The 17,948-nt window shown below is 38.3% G+C and overlaps 1 long non-coding RNA gene across 2 annotated transcripts in view; it reads right to left on the reverse strand.

Moving 5' to 3' along the window:
* Positions 1-16,849: 16,849 nt before the first annotated feature.
* The window catches only part of LOC112660357 (uncharacterized), a 33,790-nt gene continuing 32,691 nt past the window's right edge, over positions 16,850-17,948 (reverse strand). Inside the window, exon 6 of one of the 2 annotated variants that reach the window (XR_007406533.1) lies at positions 16,850-17,119. This is a non-coding gene — a long non-coding RNA (uncharacterized LOC112660357). The remainder of the gene's footprint in view (positions 17,120-17,948) is intronic. The other variant, XR_004813859.2, reaches the window with a different exon arrangement.

A 17,948-nucleotide genomic window follows, 5' to 3' on the forward strand; every position in this document is an offset into this window, starting at 1 on the left:
GGGGACAATTTAAATATGGTATCATATATACACATTACAGTGTTACTTTGAATAAATATGCAAAGAGTCAGTCATACCCTACATTATACTAATTATTATCTTAAAAATTATCCAACTCTGCTCTATTCCATTATTACTAATTATTAATTCATACTAACACTTACATACTATGACACATTACACAAGTGCTTTTATGTAAATTACTTCAGTTGATTCTCCTAATATCCTAGAAAAGGAGGTGGGTAGGGCAGGAATCATTATTTCATTATTTTAAAAGTTTATATTTTTAGAACAGCTTTAGGTTTAAATGAAATTGAGAGGAAGGTACAGAGAATTCCCATAACTCTCTGCCCCTACACATGCATAGCTTCTGCTATGGTCAGTATCACTCACCAGAATAGTACATTTTACCAAGGATGAACTTATACTGACACACTTGAATTACCCTAAGTCTACAGTTTACCTTAAGGGCTTGATGGTGTTGTACATTCAATGGGTTTCCATTGCAAGGATTAATTACTGGAACTTTACAAAAGAAAAATTCTGACAGTTTAAGTTACGTACCCAAATCACAAAATTAAGAAGTGAAGAAACAGGGACTTGAAACTAAGTCTTCTGTCTCCAAAGGTCATGCTCTTTTCATCAGGTCTCACTATAAAGAGAGGAGAGCCTTGTTCAGAAAGCTGGCTTTGATAATATTTATTATAAGCATTCTTCTTAAATCTTTGCCTGCTATAAGCATTTCTGAAAGTATCCCATTTTACATACCCTTGGATCTTCAGTAGAAAACAATCCTATAAACACCTATATAACAATATTTAAGCATCCTAGTCCTGTTTTGAAAAATACTTGGAAACATTATCAGCCCTCCATGTCCAGTCCAAACTTCCCTGATGTTGACATAATGTCACAGAGACATGAAAGGGATATTTTGTTGAATGTGACAAAGGGAGTAAAAGCAAATTATTAACAGAATCACACCTTTTACCCTTTCACTAGCAGTTAAAGGCTACTGACTCTTCAACTGCCATACTATTTTGTGCACACAGACATAAAAATTCAGTTTAAAATTCAGTTCCAGGTTAAATTCTAGTGTGAGTGATGGTGGTTCCTCTTTGAAATATAAAAGATAACTTCAAACTTGGGCAAGAAGTTGAATCCTCCATTACTATTTCACACGTATTAAGCCTTTGATGTAATTTAATAATACATAAGAAATTAAATTTATATCAATGAGATATTAAAATGCAAAGGAAAAATTATTTTTAAAATTTCAAATGAACAGAAGTTGAAAATACATCATATACAAGTCTTTTTTCCAAAAGTATCCACCAAATTGTTCACATTAGTTATCTTGGTGGGATTATAAAAGACTTTTTCAATTTGTATATTACAACATTATATTGTATAAATATATGCATTCTTTTTTTTTAAGATTTTATTTATTTATTAATGAGAGACATACAGAGAGAGTGAGTCAGAGAAATACACAGAGGGAGAAGCAGGCTCCATGCAGGGAGCCTGACGTGGGACTCGATCCCGGGTCTCCAGGATCAGGCCCTGGGCTGAAGGTGGCGCTAAACCGCTGAGCCACCCGGGTCGCCCAAGTATATGCATTCTTATTATACAAAAATGGGATCACAAAAATGTTCTGTAACATGCATTTTTCACTTATATTTGGACACCTTTCTAAGTCAATACATAAAGATTAATTCCTTATAGCATTTTCTTAAATTCACCTTCTCAAACAGGTCTTCCCTGAGCACCCAGGATTGCTTTTCCCCCTTTCCTATTTTTTTTAAATTTATTTTTATTGGTGTTCAATTTACCAACATACAGAATAACCCCCAGTGCCCGTCACCCATTCACTCCCACCCCCTGCCCTCCTCCCCTTCTACCACCCCTAGTTCGTTTCCCAGAGTTAGCAGTCTTTACGTTCTGTCTCCCTTTCTGATATTTCCCACACATTTCTTCTCCCTTCCCTTATATTCCCTTTCACTATTATTTATATTCCCCAAATGAATGAGAACATATAATGTTTGTCCTTCTCCGACTGACTTACTTCACTCAGCATAATACCCTCCAGGTCCATCCACGTTGAAGCAAATGGTGGGTATTTGTCATTTCTAATAGCTGAGTAATATTCCATTGTATACATAAACCACATCTTCTTTATCCACTCATCTTTCGATGGACACCGAGGCTCCTTCCACAGTAACTCTGAACGTGAACGGGCTTAATGACCCCATCAAAAGGTGCAGGGTTTCAGACTGGATAAAAAAGCAGGACCCATCTATCTGCTGTCTACAAGAGACTCATTTTAGACAGAAGGACACCCCTTTCCTATTTTTTTTCTCAATGGCACTTAACACTTTCTAAAATGATTTGGCAAACATTTCTTGTAAAGGGCCAGACAATAAATATTTTAGGTTTTGTAGGTATTAAGGTCTCTGTTGCAATTTTTCAACTTTGTTATAGATAGTAAACAAATGGGCATGGGTAAATTCTAATAAAATTATTTATTACGATAGGATGCACACTAGATTTGGTCTGCAGACCATAGTATGCCAACCCCTGCTCTAAAATAATATTTAATTTACTTATTTTATTGGCTGTTATGGATTGAATTGTGTTTTCCTCTTGAAAGATATGTTGATGTCCTAACCCCCCAGTATCTCATCATGTGACCCTGTTTGGAAATAGGGCTGTGACTGATGTAATTAGTTAAGATGTGATAAAGGAGTAGGGTGGGTCCTTAATACAATATGATTGGCTATCCTTATGAAACACACAGGCACAATGCCATGTGACAACACAGGCAAGCATTGGAGTGATAGAGCTATAAGCTAAGAAATGTCAAGGGCTAACTAAGAACCACCATCAGAAGTAATGAAAAGGCAAGGAAAGATTCTATCAAGAGTTTCAGAAGGACTTCTGGCCTCCAGAACCTTTTTTTTTTTTAATTTTTTTTAAACTTTTATTTATTTATGATAGGCACACATGAGAGAGAGAGAGAGGCAGAGACACAGGCAGAGGGAGAAGCAGGCTCCATGCACCGGGAGCCCGACGTGGGATTCGATCCCGGGTCTCCAGGACCGCGCCCTGGGCCAAAGGCAGGCGCCAAACCGCTGGGCCACCCAGGGATCCCCCTGGCCTCCAGAACCTTAAGAGAATAAACTCCTGTTATTTTAAGTCATCCAGTTTGTGGCACTTTGTTACAGCCACTCTGGGAAACTAATACATTGTCTGTGCACCTAAAACAGAATGCTAGCAAATTAGGCAAGAAATTTTGTTGTTTTGTTCTCTACTGTATTCCTAGCATCAAGAATCATACCGGGCATAGTAAGCACCCCAATATATTTGTTGGATAAACTGACTTCCTTGTTATAAGTAGGTGCATAATGTATTAGTGGAATAAATACACTATATTAGTCCCAAGTCTTTGCATGGACATAGCTTTCATTTCTCTTGGTAAAATACTGAATAGCTAGGTACTATATATGGTAAGTATTTATTCATATTCTTCTTTGGTGATGTGTCCAAATACTTCGCTCATTTTTAAATTGGGTGTGTTGTTTTCTCATTAATATGTTTAGAAAGTTTAAAAAAAATAGAATGCTAGATATAAGGTCTTTATTAGAAAATCCTTCGTAATTTCTCCCTGTGGCTTATCTTCCCATTCTTTTAACTGTGCTTTCTAAAGAGGAGACATTTTCATTTTAATGGAGTCCAATCTATGAATTAATACTTTTAGTACTGTATCTGAGAAATCCTTGCCTAACCCAAAGTCTCAAAAGTTTTCTATGTTTTCTCGTTGTAAGTTTTATAGTTTTAGGTTATATACTCAGGTCTATCAACTATTTTGAGATAATTTTTATATATGGTGTAAAGTAGGTATTCGAGTTCATTTTGTTACATACGGATAGTATCTAAACTATTTGTAGAAAAACTATCCTTTCTCAAGCGAATTGCCTTTACACTTTCATCAAAAATCAGTTGTCCATATATGTGTGGGTCTATTTAGTACTCTATTCCACGGCTGGGCAAACTTTTTATGTAAAGAGCCAGAGAATAAATGTTTTAGGCTTTGCAGACCATAATGTCTGTTGGAACTATCCCATCTGCTGTTTGTAGCACAAAAGCAGCCATAGATAATACATAAACAAATGAATGTGGTTGTGTTCTAACAATACTTTATAAAAACAGGAGGCACCCTGGATTTCACCTGTGAGCTCTAATTACCCAATTCCTGCTCTATTCTGTTTCATTGATCTATCTGCTTATAAGTCTTGAAATCAGTGTTCTGTGTGTACTTAAAAAACATGGCTGTTGCAGGAGTGTTATATAAATGTCAATCGGGCCAATCTGGTTGACAGTGTTATTCAAATCTTTTTTTTTTTTTTCCAAATCTTTATCTTTAGTCATTTTCTGTCTATTTCCTCTACCAATTATTGAAAAGGAGGTATTGATATTCCCAAATAGAACTGTGGCTTTATTTCTTCTTCCACTTCTTTTAGATTTTGCCCTGTTTTGAAGCTATGTTATTAGGCACATAAATATAAGGTCTTGATGAAGTGGCTCTTCTACTATAGTGTAATGATGTTCTTTACCAATGGTAATATTCTTTGCTCTGAAATCTATTTTGACATTATTACAGACATCTAATCTTCTCTTCCATTAGTGTTATCATGGTTTATCTTTCTCCATTCTTTTATATTTTATCTGTTTATTTCTTCAGATTTAAAGAGCACTGTGTTTTTTGTTGTGTTTTGTTTTGGTAGGTAGCATATAGTTGTATCTAATCGGACAAAGTCTGCTTTTTTTGGGTGTCTAGGCCACTAATATATTATTATTGATACAGTTAGGTTTAAAGCTATCATCTTTTTGCTTTCTACTTATCTAATCTCTGCTCCTCCTTTTCTTCTATTTCTGCCATTTGTGTTGAGTATGTTTTAGGATTTCTATTTTGCCTTCCTTCCTGACTTATAAGCTATTAATTCTTTATTTTGTTATCTTAGTAATTTAAGGTTTATAGTATGTATCTTAAACTTTTCAGTCTACAAGTGATGTTATAGCACCTCATGCACAGGAGTAGACATCTATTTCTCTCCTCTTAATCTTTTTTTTTTCCTCCTCTTGATCTTTATGCTATTTTCGGCATACAAGTTACTTTTACATATTTTATAAACTTCAGATGTACTTTATATATGTTGTAAACCATACTGTTACTGTTTTGGTTTAAACAATTATTTTAAAAGAGATTTCTGGGGGATCCCTGGGTGGCTCAGTGGTTTAGCACCTGCCTTCAGTCCAGGGTGTGATCCTGGAGTCCCGGGATTGAGTCCCACGTCAGGCTCCCTGCATGGAGCCTACTTCTCCCTCTGCCTGTGTCTCTGCCTCTCTCTCTCTCTCTCTGTTTCTCATGAATAAATAAATAAAAGAGATTTCTATAATATAAATATCTTATGTATATATATATACATGTCAGTAACATTTCCAGAGTTTCAAATCCTTTGTTTAAGGTCTATATTTCCATCTAATATTTTCTTTGCCTGAAGGATGATGATGATGATGATGATTATGATGGATTATTATTTGCAGTGTGGTTCTGCTAGTGATGAATTCTTTAAGTTTTTACATACCTAAAAATATTTAGGTTATTTATCCAAAGAATACAAAAATATTAATATAAAGGGATACATGCACTTGATGCTTATAGCAGTGCTATCTACAATAGTCAAATTATGTAAATAGCCCAAATTATGGAAACAGCCATTGACTGATGAATGGATAAAGATGATGTGTTATATATACACAATGGATTATTACTCAGCCATCAAAAAAGAATGAAATCTTGGCATTTGCAATGATGTGGATGGAACTAGAGAATCCTATGCTAAGTGAAACAAGTCAGGGACAAATATCATATGATTTCACTCATATTTGGAGTTTAAGAAATAAAACAAGCAAAGGGGAAAAAAAGAAAGGCAAACCAAGAAAGACTAAAGAAAATGAACTGATGGTTACCAGAGGGGAGATGGGTGAAACAGGTGATGGGGATTAAGGAGTGCACTTGTGATGAGCACTGGGTGTAATAAAGAATCACTATATTATACACCTGAAATTAATATCATACTGTATGTTAACTAACTGGAATTAAAATTAAAACTCAAAAAAAAAAAAAAAGGTACACTGGGTGAGGTTGGAGCAGTGCTTATTCTAGGGTGATTTATTTATTCCCTACTACTGAGGCAGGATTCTTCTGTACCTCTATCAGTGTCCCATGAGTCAAACAGTTCCCACCCTGGCTGGTGAGGACAAGTACCTTTCCTGACCCTATGCAACCACCAAGTACTGTTATCTTTACCCCTCCAGGAGGTTCTTTCTCTGGCCTATAGTAATTTCTTTATATGCATGCACTGGTCAGTATTCAGCTGAATCGTTTAGGGGACCTTTGAAGCTTTCAAGAGTCCTCTAGTATTCTGTTCTGTGAACTCTAGCTCTTTTGATATTGCCAGCCATCTCCACAGGTCAAAGAGAATCCACGGAGCTTACCCTGGATTCCCACTACCTGTGTCATGGCCTGGAAACTTTTTCAAAATAGTAGGCTAGTGCAATCATATGTTTCATCTTACTTGTTTCCCACCTATCAAGACTAGTGCCTTTCATTATCCAGTGTGAAGTATCTTGATTATATTGTCTCATGTGTTTGTTTTATGGTTGTTTCAGGCAGGAGAGTAAATCCTATCCTTATTATCTCATTTTGGCCCTAAGTGCAAGTTGCATAGTCATTTGGATACCAAATCAAACAAGGAGTACATAATAAAACCATTGTCAAACTGTTATGCATACTGGTGTGAAATATCCTAATTAAAGCATTTGCAAATTAATTTTAGCAGAATACATGAAAACAACAACAAAAAGCCCATAAATTCTAACAAGTATTTAGCCTAAAAATACAAGTATGGTCCAGTAAGCAAAAAGATAACAATATTAAATATTACCCACTCTATTTATTAAGATAAGAGAACTATAAAATCATTCCAATAGATGCTTGAGAATCATATGACAATGATAATATTCAACAACTATTCAATTCAAATTAAAAAATAACAACAAAGTGTCAGAAAACTAAGACTGAAAGAGACCGTCCTTATCTTGATGAAGTACAACAAAGAAGAGGATGGATTATGAAATCAGATTGCCTATGTTCAAACCCGGACTCCTTAATTTTTTTGTAAAACATCTTAGCTAAGTTATTTGATATCCCTCACTTTCATTTTCCTTATCTATAAAATGAGCATAACAGCACCACCTACCCACTTATTACCTAGGACTTGTGTGAAGATTAAATAAGTCAATAAACATAAAGCACTTGGAATCTACCTGCTCATATTATGTACACAATACATGGTAACCTGTTGTTACCAACACAGCTTTTGCTGTTGCTGCCATAGTCCTTTATCAGAAACCTAGCGTAAATGTCATATTCAAAAATAAAAATTAGAAGCATTCCTATTCAAGTCATAATTCAAACAAGGTGCTTGGAGTTATCACTTATTCAACACTGTTCCAGAGGGCTTAACCAAAAATAGAACAAACAAGTAATATAAAAATGGAAAAAGAAAAACTTGTAGATGATATTATCTATGAAAAAAAAAGAGAGAATCAAATGACAAACTACTACAACTACTGAAAATTTAACATTAGATTTAAGCAAAAGACCATCAAAATATAGAGCTCTCCTATATACCAGAATCAATTAGAAATGTAAAAGAAAAAATTCTATTCATAATAGCATCAAAAACTGTAACAGCTAAGAAAAAATCTAATCAGAACTACGTAATAACTTTATACAGAAAACTATAAACCTTTACTAAATAGCTCATCATTTAAGACTTAAATGCCATGGAATGAAAAACAAACTATATGTAGAGACACAAATTATACGTAGACACAAACTATACGTAGTTCTTCACAAATTAATATAGTAATGCAATATAATTTTAATCCAAATTGCAAAGTGGTTTATTATAGAACTTTACAAACCAATTTAAAATTTCATATAAAATATTAGATAATAGCCAAAAGCCAATTTTCAAAAGGAATAAAGAGAATACTTGCCCTATCATCTATGAAGATGTACTAAAACATTATAGTAATTAAAACATGACATTGCATATGAATAATTCGATCAATGGTATAAAACCAAAAATCCAGAAAGAGATCCATATATACTTAAGAATGTAATCATCTGATTAAAAAAAAAAAAAAAAAGCACTGCATATCACCGGGGAAATAAAGCAGCATTTAATAAACAGTACTGGGACAACTGGCTCCACAAACAAAGTTGAAGAGCTCTATTTCATTACAGATAAATATACTCCTGATTAAGGATCTTCAGATTAAGAGTATTAGAAGAAAATACAGTTAGGTTTATGACCTTAGAGTTAGATAAGTCCCCCTACATATTATGACCAACTGTTTTAGACCTATGAAAAAGGTTTAAGGAGTATTTTTGATACCACCCACATTCTCAGTACAGCTTCAATAAAATATAACAAACACAGTTGAGCCAAATAAACACATCTTGCTCTCAAGAAGTTCAAAGTTCAGAAAGGTAGAATATGCACAGAATGCTACAGAGGCTTGGAGAATAGCCCAAGTCCCAAAGGGCCCAGGAAGGCCCAGAAATGAAAATACACATAAAGATTTTTTCTAAAGAGAGAAAATAGCATACACCTGAGCTATATGTTATCTTTGACTCTAAATGCCAAATGAAGATTATATTATCAATGGCAAAATCCCAGCACATACCAGTGTATAAACCAGAGCTGTGCTCTCTGACACACAGCTCTGATGAGTTTACTTTGTGTTAGGGAATGGAGGTGAGGGCATACATACAACAGAACATACAAACAAAAACAGGTTGTGTAGACAACCAATACAAATGCCTCAGAGCACAGGATGAAACCGATTGGTTTGAGTAAAGAGAAAAAGAAAGTCTGGAGGCAGAACATCTAAATTTTAAGAGGGCAACAGATTTATTGTGCTGAAAGGAATAAAACTCCGGCTCTGGATATGTATACAGACAGCTTTAAAATAATAATCTACACTGCAGCCACATTTCAACACATAGAGCTCTCTTAGTCATGATCCATTAGCTAACTAGTATCTCATTAAATCTCACTGAGCTATACTAAACAGACATAGAAAAAGAGACTGTAGCCATTGTAACAATATCACAAATGTTTCTGAAACATTGTTGACCATGTTTGCTTCTTGAATTTTCTCTCCTGGTTTCTATGTAATGGTTTCATGTGGTTGAATTCTTTTACCTACTTTATTGTCTTCTTCACTGAATTCTCTGCTAGGTTTTACCTCTCGGCTATGAATGTACCTGAGTATTTGGAACCTACTATTTTTTAAAAACTTTAAATTTTTTTTTTTAAATAACAACTTCTTTGAAGACATATGACTTGAACTATCACTATTTCAAACAAAATACTTTCAAGAACTCTGGTTGGGACCTTTCTTTTGATTCCAGTTACGTATCATTGTCTTGGATATTCTGCCTCTAACTCAAATAGAAAGGTCTAAAAACAATACACACATGTATATATATATATATGTAACCGCATGCGCTTCTAAAAAAAGTCACAGTACTTATCTTTCCCCCATCTAAGACCACCTTTTTTGAATTGCTAAAGTCAATGGGATCCATTAAATTCTAGCTTATCCAATCTTCTTTTATGCTGTCTTTCCCATTTGTCTCTTCTTTTCTACCCTCTACCATGACAAATGTGATTTAGGCACTGATCATCTTAATACTTATCTGCCTTCCTGCTTCCAGTCTCTTTCCATCCTCCAAATCATTCTGACATTATAGGTGAATGAATACACCTAAAACACTACCTTAAACTTGTCACTCTTAAGCTCAAAAGTTTTTCCAAGGGGCAGTAACAATGCCAAATATTTTAGCTATTTAAGAACCTAAAAGTTTGGCTTCATGTGCCTGTCCAAATTATCTTTTCCAGTATTTAAAATCTATTCTAGAGGAGCCTGGCTGGCTTAGCTGGTAAAGCAAGTAACTCTTGATCTAAGAGTTTTGAGTTCAAGCCCCACGTTGGGTGTAGAGATTACTTACAACAAACAAACAAATACTAAAGACGACTCTAAAAAGCTCTCTACTCAAACTGTTCCCTAAGCTACCACTTGTAGCTGTACATCTAAAGAGAATAGTGAACAATCTGTTGAAATTATTAATGTAGTTTCCCAAATGCAAAGCAAATATCTTAAGCTTTCATTTTTCTTTGACCTCATCACGCCATTCATATTTTGGTCTACTTTTTATCATTTCCTACTCCTACAGACTAAGCTCACTCCCACAGACCAAGCTCAAGACACAGCAAACTACCAGACTTTCTCTAACACATTTTGTTATTTAAGAGTTTGTACTTCTACATATGCCATCCCCTAACTCTACAATGTCTTTCCCCAGACTCTGATTTGCCCCGTGTGTAACTCAGATGAAACATCATGTCTCCTAAGGAAATCCCCCCCATTCCCACAAACATCTTTGCTCCCAATGCACTTGCGTACAATTCCATAATAGGAGTTCAAGCCCTGTAATATAACTGTTTCTATGTCTCAATATCCTCAGAATCCAAGATACTTTGAGGCATGACGAGGGCAATTAAGAGTGGGTTTTAAAAGACCTCCTGGTATGGCCATATTATTTTAGTCACTGCCTTTCAAATATACTATATGAAGAGGGAATATATGCATCACAGTTAAAAGCTCAGATTCTGAAGCCAGGCTATCTATGTATGAATTCTAGATCTACCCCTTATTCAGCGTGGCACTAGACAAATTAACCTCTCTTTGCTTTGGTTTCCTTCTTTGTAAAAGGAAGATGGTAACATTTACCTCCTAAGGTTATGAGGATTAAAAGAATTAATACAGGCAAAGTGCTCAGAACAGTGACTGGCACAAATAAGCATTATTTTTGTACTGGCTATTGTAATTAATATTTTTTTTTCCTGACTCTTTCTACATAGACCTCTATTTGGAATGGGCTTCTTTCATTTTTCTCTTTATCCAGGTCTCACAAAGGTTTCAGGTCTGACCTCTGCTCAATCCTTTGATTATTCCAACTCTTTAATAATCACTCCTAATTTATTATTTTTTATCACTCCTAATTTAGATATCTATAGCAGTTTCTGCATCATTCTACACTTAATTAAAGCTGCCTTGCATCCTTGCAATTTTTCATACATTTGTCAGCCCAATTTCTATAAGCTCTATACATGTCCTAACAATATCTCATGCATATTTGTGAATTCCTGTAGCCAGCAGTAAGTGGTTACTATTTATTATGTAAAATAACAGAGTAGAAACTTCAAATCTGATCATACAGCCTTTGCAATCAAAGAAATGGAGAAGACTGTGAGAACATTCCACACTTCTCTAGGAGCCAAGCTGCAAATATATTAGAGCCAGGGAGTCCTGACTCCTGTTAAAATAAGAAGCTCTAAAATAGCTTCTGTGGAGGAAAAAAGCCCTCCCTGCAGATCAGTTATGGGGAGTCCATAAGTGGCCAAACTAAACTGTAGTAGTGGATCCTCCATGAGAAGTGTGTCAGTATAACAGAAAGACCAAGTGAGAGTACAGGGGTTGGAATTACACAGATCTACGGTTCAAAAGGACCCTGAGCCTCAGTTTCCTTCTCTGTAAAGTGGATACTGAGACATTTTACTTCAAATGTATATAATAATCGACATTCACCCTAACATTTAACTGCAGTGCAAATGCCCTTGGGAAAACCTATAAATAAACTGAAAACACTGCAAGTCATAAATAAAAATGAGGACACTGTGCACATTTTTCATTACATAAGAAAATATGTCCGCAGTATTTAGAATATTCCAAATTACCTATGAGAAAACTAAACATGTTGTAGCACTGTCAATTATACAGACTTGAAAAGAGGGGAAAATTCCACCATGAAACTTACTCCCCTTTTCTCACACTTTCTCCATCCTGTAACTTTCTTCTTTCACTTGTAATTAAAAACAAGTGTTCAAAAACTATCCCCCGAAAGAAATAACTGGAAAACAGGATTTAACTTAGTATCCAGTTGGCTTTATAAACGTAGAGTTCTATTTACAGTTCAAAAATACTTCAAAATGGGAATTACCATGAATTTAAGAAATTAAGATAATGGCGAACAGCTCCTAGGATGATCTGAGTCAGGAATTTCAAATTAAGAGTTGTTCCAACTTGAAGCTGGCAGTCACACGGTCTAAAGGGTTTGTTTACAGCTCCGACTTAACCAAAGACTCCAATCTTTTAGAAGAGTCACCCTGGCATTCTAATCACTAATTATTTTAAAGCTTAGTGTAACTGCTGAAATGCCCATGACTACACAAATTAAGCCGAAATGGGTGTTCTGAAGTGGGGGGGGGGGGGGAGGGGGGGACACGACAAAACCCCAACAACCTCCAAGTGGCAAGTCTTATTTCTAATCTGATATTTTTTTCATTTGGAGTTATGAATAAAATGCTGTTCATCTACTGAAAAACAGAACCTTGCCGCTTGGAATAACCTTTAAGCTTGGGGGAGGGGTGAAGTTTTAAAGATGGATTTGGTACTTTTCAGATACAGCGTTAAGGTGGGATTCTTTAAGGGCGGATACATGTGAGAGAGAAAAAGAAGAAAGAAGAGGCTGTGAGTTGAAAATGTTTGAATTAAGGTGAACTTTCAACAGGGTTGAGACATTATGATTTCAGGATGGAAAGATGGCTTTGCTGAGGAGCTGCTAACTTCCAGGGAGAAAGTGAAGAGTCAAGTGCGGGGCCGGCGGAATTGAAGGGGAGACGGAAAGGAGCGAAAAGTGGGGCCTGGGGGGCGTGGGCCTAAGAAGGGTGTGTGTGTGTGTGCGCGCGCGCGTGTGTACCGGAGAAATATAGGTGACAAAGTTGTGGGAATCAGATTCCGGGCTGTGTGAACACGGAATGGAAGGAGGAATGCGGGGGTTTCCAGGCTGGAACTAGCAAGCTGGGGACGCGCGGCGCTGGGGCGCCCCTCTCCCGCGGCAGGGCGGCCCCCTGGAGGGCCCGGCCCCAGGCCCGAACGCCCCGACCTAGCCCTCGTCCTCGCGCTACGCGGCCCTTCACTCGGTCGCGGTACCTCCTCACCTCAGGCCTCGGCGCTTCACTCAACCGCATCCGTACAACGCAGGACTCCCCCGGCGCCAGGCCGGGCCGGTCGGCCGCACAGTCGCGGCCTCCAGCTCAGCTGCGCCCGGGCGTTCCCCTCGCGGCTCCGCCGGCCTCTCAGCTCTCAGCTCCGGCTCCGGCTCGCTCCCGGTTCCTTCCCGCAGACGCGGCACGCGGCCCTCCTCCCACCGCGGGGCGCTGCGCCCCCTGACCCCGCCTCGCAGCGCCCTCGCCGCGCCCCGCCTCCGGATTTAGGGGCTGTATGCTGATTGGCTCCGGCGAGACCCGGCGCGCCCGGGCATTGGTCGGGAGGCCGCCCGACGGCGAAGGGGCGGGACTCCGGGCAGCTGCGATTCCCGTAACGCGGCTCCTGGCGTCCGGGATTCCGGCGGCTGCGCCCGCGTCGCCTTTCCTAGACCAGATCGAAGGGTTCCCCCCGCCTCTCCTCTGCGGGCGGAAGGAGCGGAATGTTCCATTTTTCCGTGGAATAACAGGCTCGTGAACTGAAGCCCGGTGCTTCCTACGCCCGCCGCCGTCCCGTCTCGCTGCGGTGCCCCGGGCCTGCCCTCGCGGCCTTCCCCGAGGGACCGCCGGCTCCCCTGGGGACAGGGCAGGCGTGGGAGTTTCTCAGGGAAAGTGAAGGACTCGATGGTCGTGACTCGACACGAGGTGACCGCAGACCGTGGCGGCGGCGGCCTCGGTGCGAGTCTACCATAAACGAACCTTGCCACGATATGTATTTCCAAGTTTGGCTGCGATTGATCGGTGAACCCCCCCAGAGCTGGCGTGACCTGCCAAGAAACTAGTTCTTCCTTGCGGTTTGTACCTCTCAAGCTGTGATAAAAAAATACCTAGCAAAAACTAATTTCGTTACATGCCTCCCCCGCCTGAGAAATGGACCTTCAGGCTCGCTGTGATTTTTTTTTTTTTTTTTACTCCCCCACCGAGGGCATGGAGAAACTTGTAGGATAAGCCGTGTGCGCGTGCGCGTGCGCGTGTCAAGAAACACCCAGAGGCCAGGGCCTTTTGTGGAAGAACGGCAGGCCAGGCCGTAGGAGGGCAACAAGGGTTTAACAGACTTAGAACACATTATACCCCTAAATGAAAAATTACAAAGTTTGTCATTATATTGAGGATTCAGATGCAGAGAGAATAAAACACAGGACAAGTTACAATCTCTTAGTTGTTGATCAGATAATTTTGAAGAGACACGGAAAAGCAGATCTAGGGCTAAGGGACTCCCAAGCAAACCCGGCGACGGTGCTGTAAGAGACGCAGAGCTCCACCGTGTTCAGCTCTCGCTCCTCCCTGTCAGGCTACAGCTAACCTACAGGGTATGATGGAATTGTATCCTAGTCCTGCCATTTATAGGGGTGCTGAAAACAAACGTAGAAAAGATTTAAATTAAAATGTTTATTTAGAGCTAGCAAACATTTATTTAGAGGCAATGGATAGTGGTTAAGTGTACTTTCTGGTTCCAAATCACCTGAGTTGGCATCCTGTTGCTGCCATTTCCTGTGTCTGTGACAGTTGGTTGGCAAGTTATCTCAGTTTCTTTATCTGCAAAATCAGAATAATAGTACCGACCTAATAGGATTGCTGCAAAGGTGAAGTAAATTATATACCAGACATGAAGTGTTTGGTATACAGTAGGTGCTCAATATATGCCAACTGCTTTTGAATGTCTTCTATGTCGGTGCTTCCCAAACCTTTTGCGTTGACGCATATATTGAAAATGATGATATTTCACTGGTACAGGGAATAAAGATGGAAGGAATCAATATCTCATAGCACACTAGTCTGCCTTGTGCACTGGTCAAGAGAGCAAAAGACTGAGTCCTTTCGTGGGTATCTCTGTATTGGCTTAAACCAGCCCTAATGTCTCAGAAACTCACATTTTATGGGGATGGTTGAAGTCCTGGGCTAAAAGAATAGATCAATATTGGAGAAAGATTTTTCAAAACAGGAAGAGCCTCCTTCCCTTCCCGGGCTGGAATTCCATGACTTTGCAGACACCTCTTTAGGGTATTGGCCCTGCAATGACCACTTTTTGGTTAAGGATTTGTCAGGAGAAAACTCTGTCAAAATGCAACAATAAGTGGAAAAAGTGACATAGCCATCGAGAACTTTCCATGTATGCCTTAGGATCATTTGGGATTTCACATATGTCAAAAGCAGAGGAAGTGTACAGTGAGAGCAACATGAGGATAATGAGGTTAGTCGAGAGTAGGTGAACAAAACTAGAAAAAAAATGCTACACAACAAAGGTAATATATGCCAAAGACAAATTTGGCCTGCTTGTATTTTCATATAGTTGGCTGTGACCAAGATAGCCATTTACTTCCTTGCCTGTGCCCAACGTGCTTCTGAAACTCTGTGTCAGCCTTGGAACTATCTGCATGTCCCGTCCCAGCCCAATGATTCTAGCATCCATGATAATGACTCACTTAGAACCCTGACCTCCCAGTTTCTCATCGTTCTTTTCCAATCATCTCTTTTTTCATCTATATCAAAACCCACAGATGTAGTCACTCCTTGAATCCAGTCATCAGATGAAATTACAACACCTGCAAATTTTTCTATTGTAAGTTTCTCTCTACCCAACACCACCTACTCTTGTACCTCTCTTACTGGCTCACTCCTATTGAGTCTACAGTTTGTCCTCAGCATGACCTCCAGTCTTTGTTCTCAAAGTTTATCAGTTATTTCCTACCTTTGCTTATCTCCCTAAACTGTGGGAACCCTTTTATTGACTTTTTAAACCACACTCTCACTAGTATCCTCAATTCCCTTGACTTTCAGCCACGTTTACCTTATCAATGCTATTTCTCATTTCCCTTGTCCTTGAACTACTAGCCCTAACCCAACATTCTATTCCTAGTACAGAACCTTGTTTCATTATTCCCTGGAAAAAAATCAGTACCATCCTCATTTGTGTGCAATCTTAACTTTTCTCCAATTTAGGAGGAAACTGTATACCCTTCTTTTCCCATTGCCTTACTCTTTTAAAGTTTTCCTCCTTCTGCATTCTTGGTCCTACTCTTACCAATTTCAGTCCCCTAGTTTTATATTTTTCATTATTAGCCTAAAATACCTTAAGAAAATTTTAAAAATGAAATATTTAATCAATGGTGAGTTGGGGACGGCTTTTCTGTATGTGTTAAAATCTTTGTAACCTAATAGCATCTAATTCACCAAGCAGAATGAAAAGTAATTCAAAATAAATTTCAAAATGAAGCAGTTTCAGCCACATTATAACCTGCTTAATAAGTTTGGGATGAAGTATGAACTTAAATCAAGTTGTACCTAATTTAAAAACTCAAATACATGACAAATTCATTTCATAGCAACAAAACTAGGCAACAATGTGACTCTATTTCAAAAATTTTACATTATATCTGGGCATACTGTAAGAGCACAGCTTGAAAGTTTTTCACAAACTGAACAAAGCCATATAATCAGCATCTAGATCAAGAAAAAGAGCAACACCCCCCAAAGGCCCCTCTTGCTTCCTTCTAGTTATTGGAAAGCCACTGGTGACCCCTATTGTGACTTCTAACATCATAGTTTTATGGCTATCGTTTTAAAAATGAGAATTTAGCAGAAACTTTTTCATGTTATTAGTATTTGCTTATTTTATTGCATTGTAATGGATAACTATAGTAGAGTGTTCTGCTCTATATAAAATGAATACTGCTCTCTATAAAAATTAAACACAGATGCAAATTGACTTTGTTGAAGCAGAGGGCATCTAGCTTCTCGTTACTCTAGACCTCTGGGAAACCCTGTCAAATGGCCCTGGGCTTGTCAATGATCTTGAATTCCCTCATTCACAGGGAGCAGGAAAGGCCAGTGTAGAAGTGTGAGCAGCAATGAGGTGGCATCTTATTCTTAGACACCTGCATAGATAGGATAAGGAAGTCAGGTATTGGGACACTAACTTTGCAACAGCCTAGACTAGCTTCAGAATATCATCTTGATGATTTTTACCATAATTTGCTTTTTGTTAACTCTGACACAACTCTTGAGAGAAGCAAAAGTTTTTCTTTTGTTGACCTTCATATGCGAGAATACTGTTTAGTTACAAAATAGATTCCTTGGCTCCAAGTCTGATACTTACCAGATAAATAAGAAAGTACCAACATGAATGTTTTAAAAAATATATTTTATTTTGTGGGCTTGTATGGCCAAGAATTCCCAGCCTTTTGCCTAGAATTTGGATAAAGATTTGGTACTAACTGTATTAAATACTGGCTTAGGCAAATGTGAGTCTGTCTCCTCAAGGGAAGCTGGCGGTACCTACCAAAAAGGCAAACGTTAAGTGAAGATACTTCTTCAGACAGCTGAAATTTCTTGAAAATGGTCCTTTCTGATTTTTCTGTAGAATTTTAGGGTTTGATCATTTTCCAGGATCAACAAATAATAAAGGGAATTTAGTGTCAGAGTCAAATGAAACTCAGAATGAAGCTAATCTAGCTCATATTTCAAATTATGAGAATCATTATTTTGCTCTAAGTGGGCATGATAGACTTTTAATGTAAATTCTTTGACCTCTTGCTTCTCCGTGTTCTTTGTGTGGTTTTCTCTTCATGATAGAAGAGATGCAGAGGACTACGTGATGAAAGATTACGGTGCCCATCTTGCTAGTGTCTGTTGTGGCTTTGAAAAATCAAATAGCCATGTTGTAGCCTCTAAGTTATATGAAATTGTAATGCTTGTCTGGTGAGG

This window comes from Canis lupus, chromosome 2 (assembly GCF_003254725.2).
Source record: "Canis lupus dingo isolate Sandy chromosome 2, ASM325472v2, whole genome shotgun sequence".
NCBI lineage: Eukaryota > Metazoa > Chordata > Mammalia > Carnivora > Canidae > Canis > Canis lupus.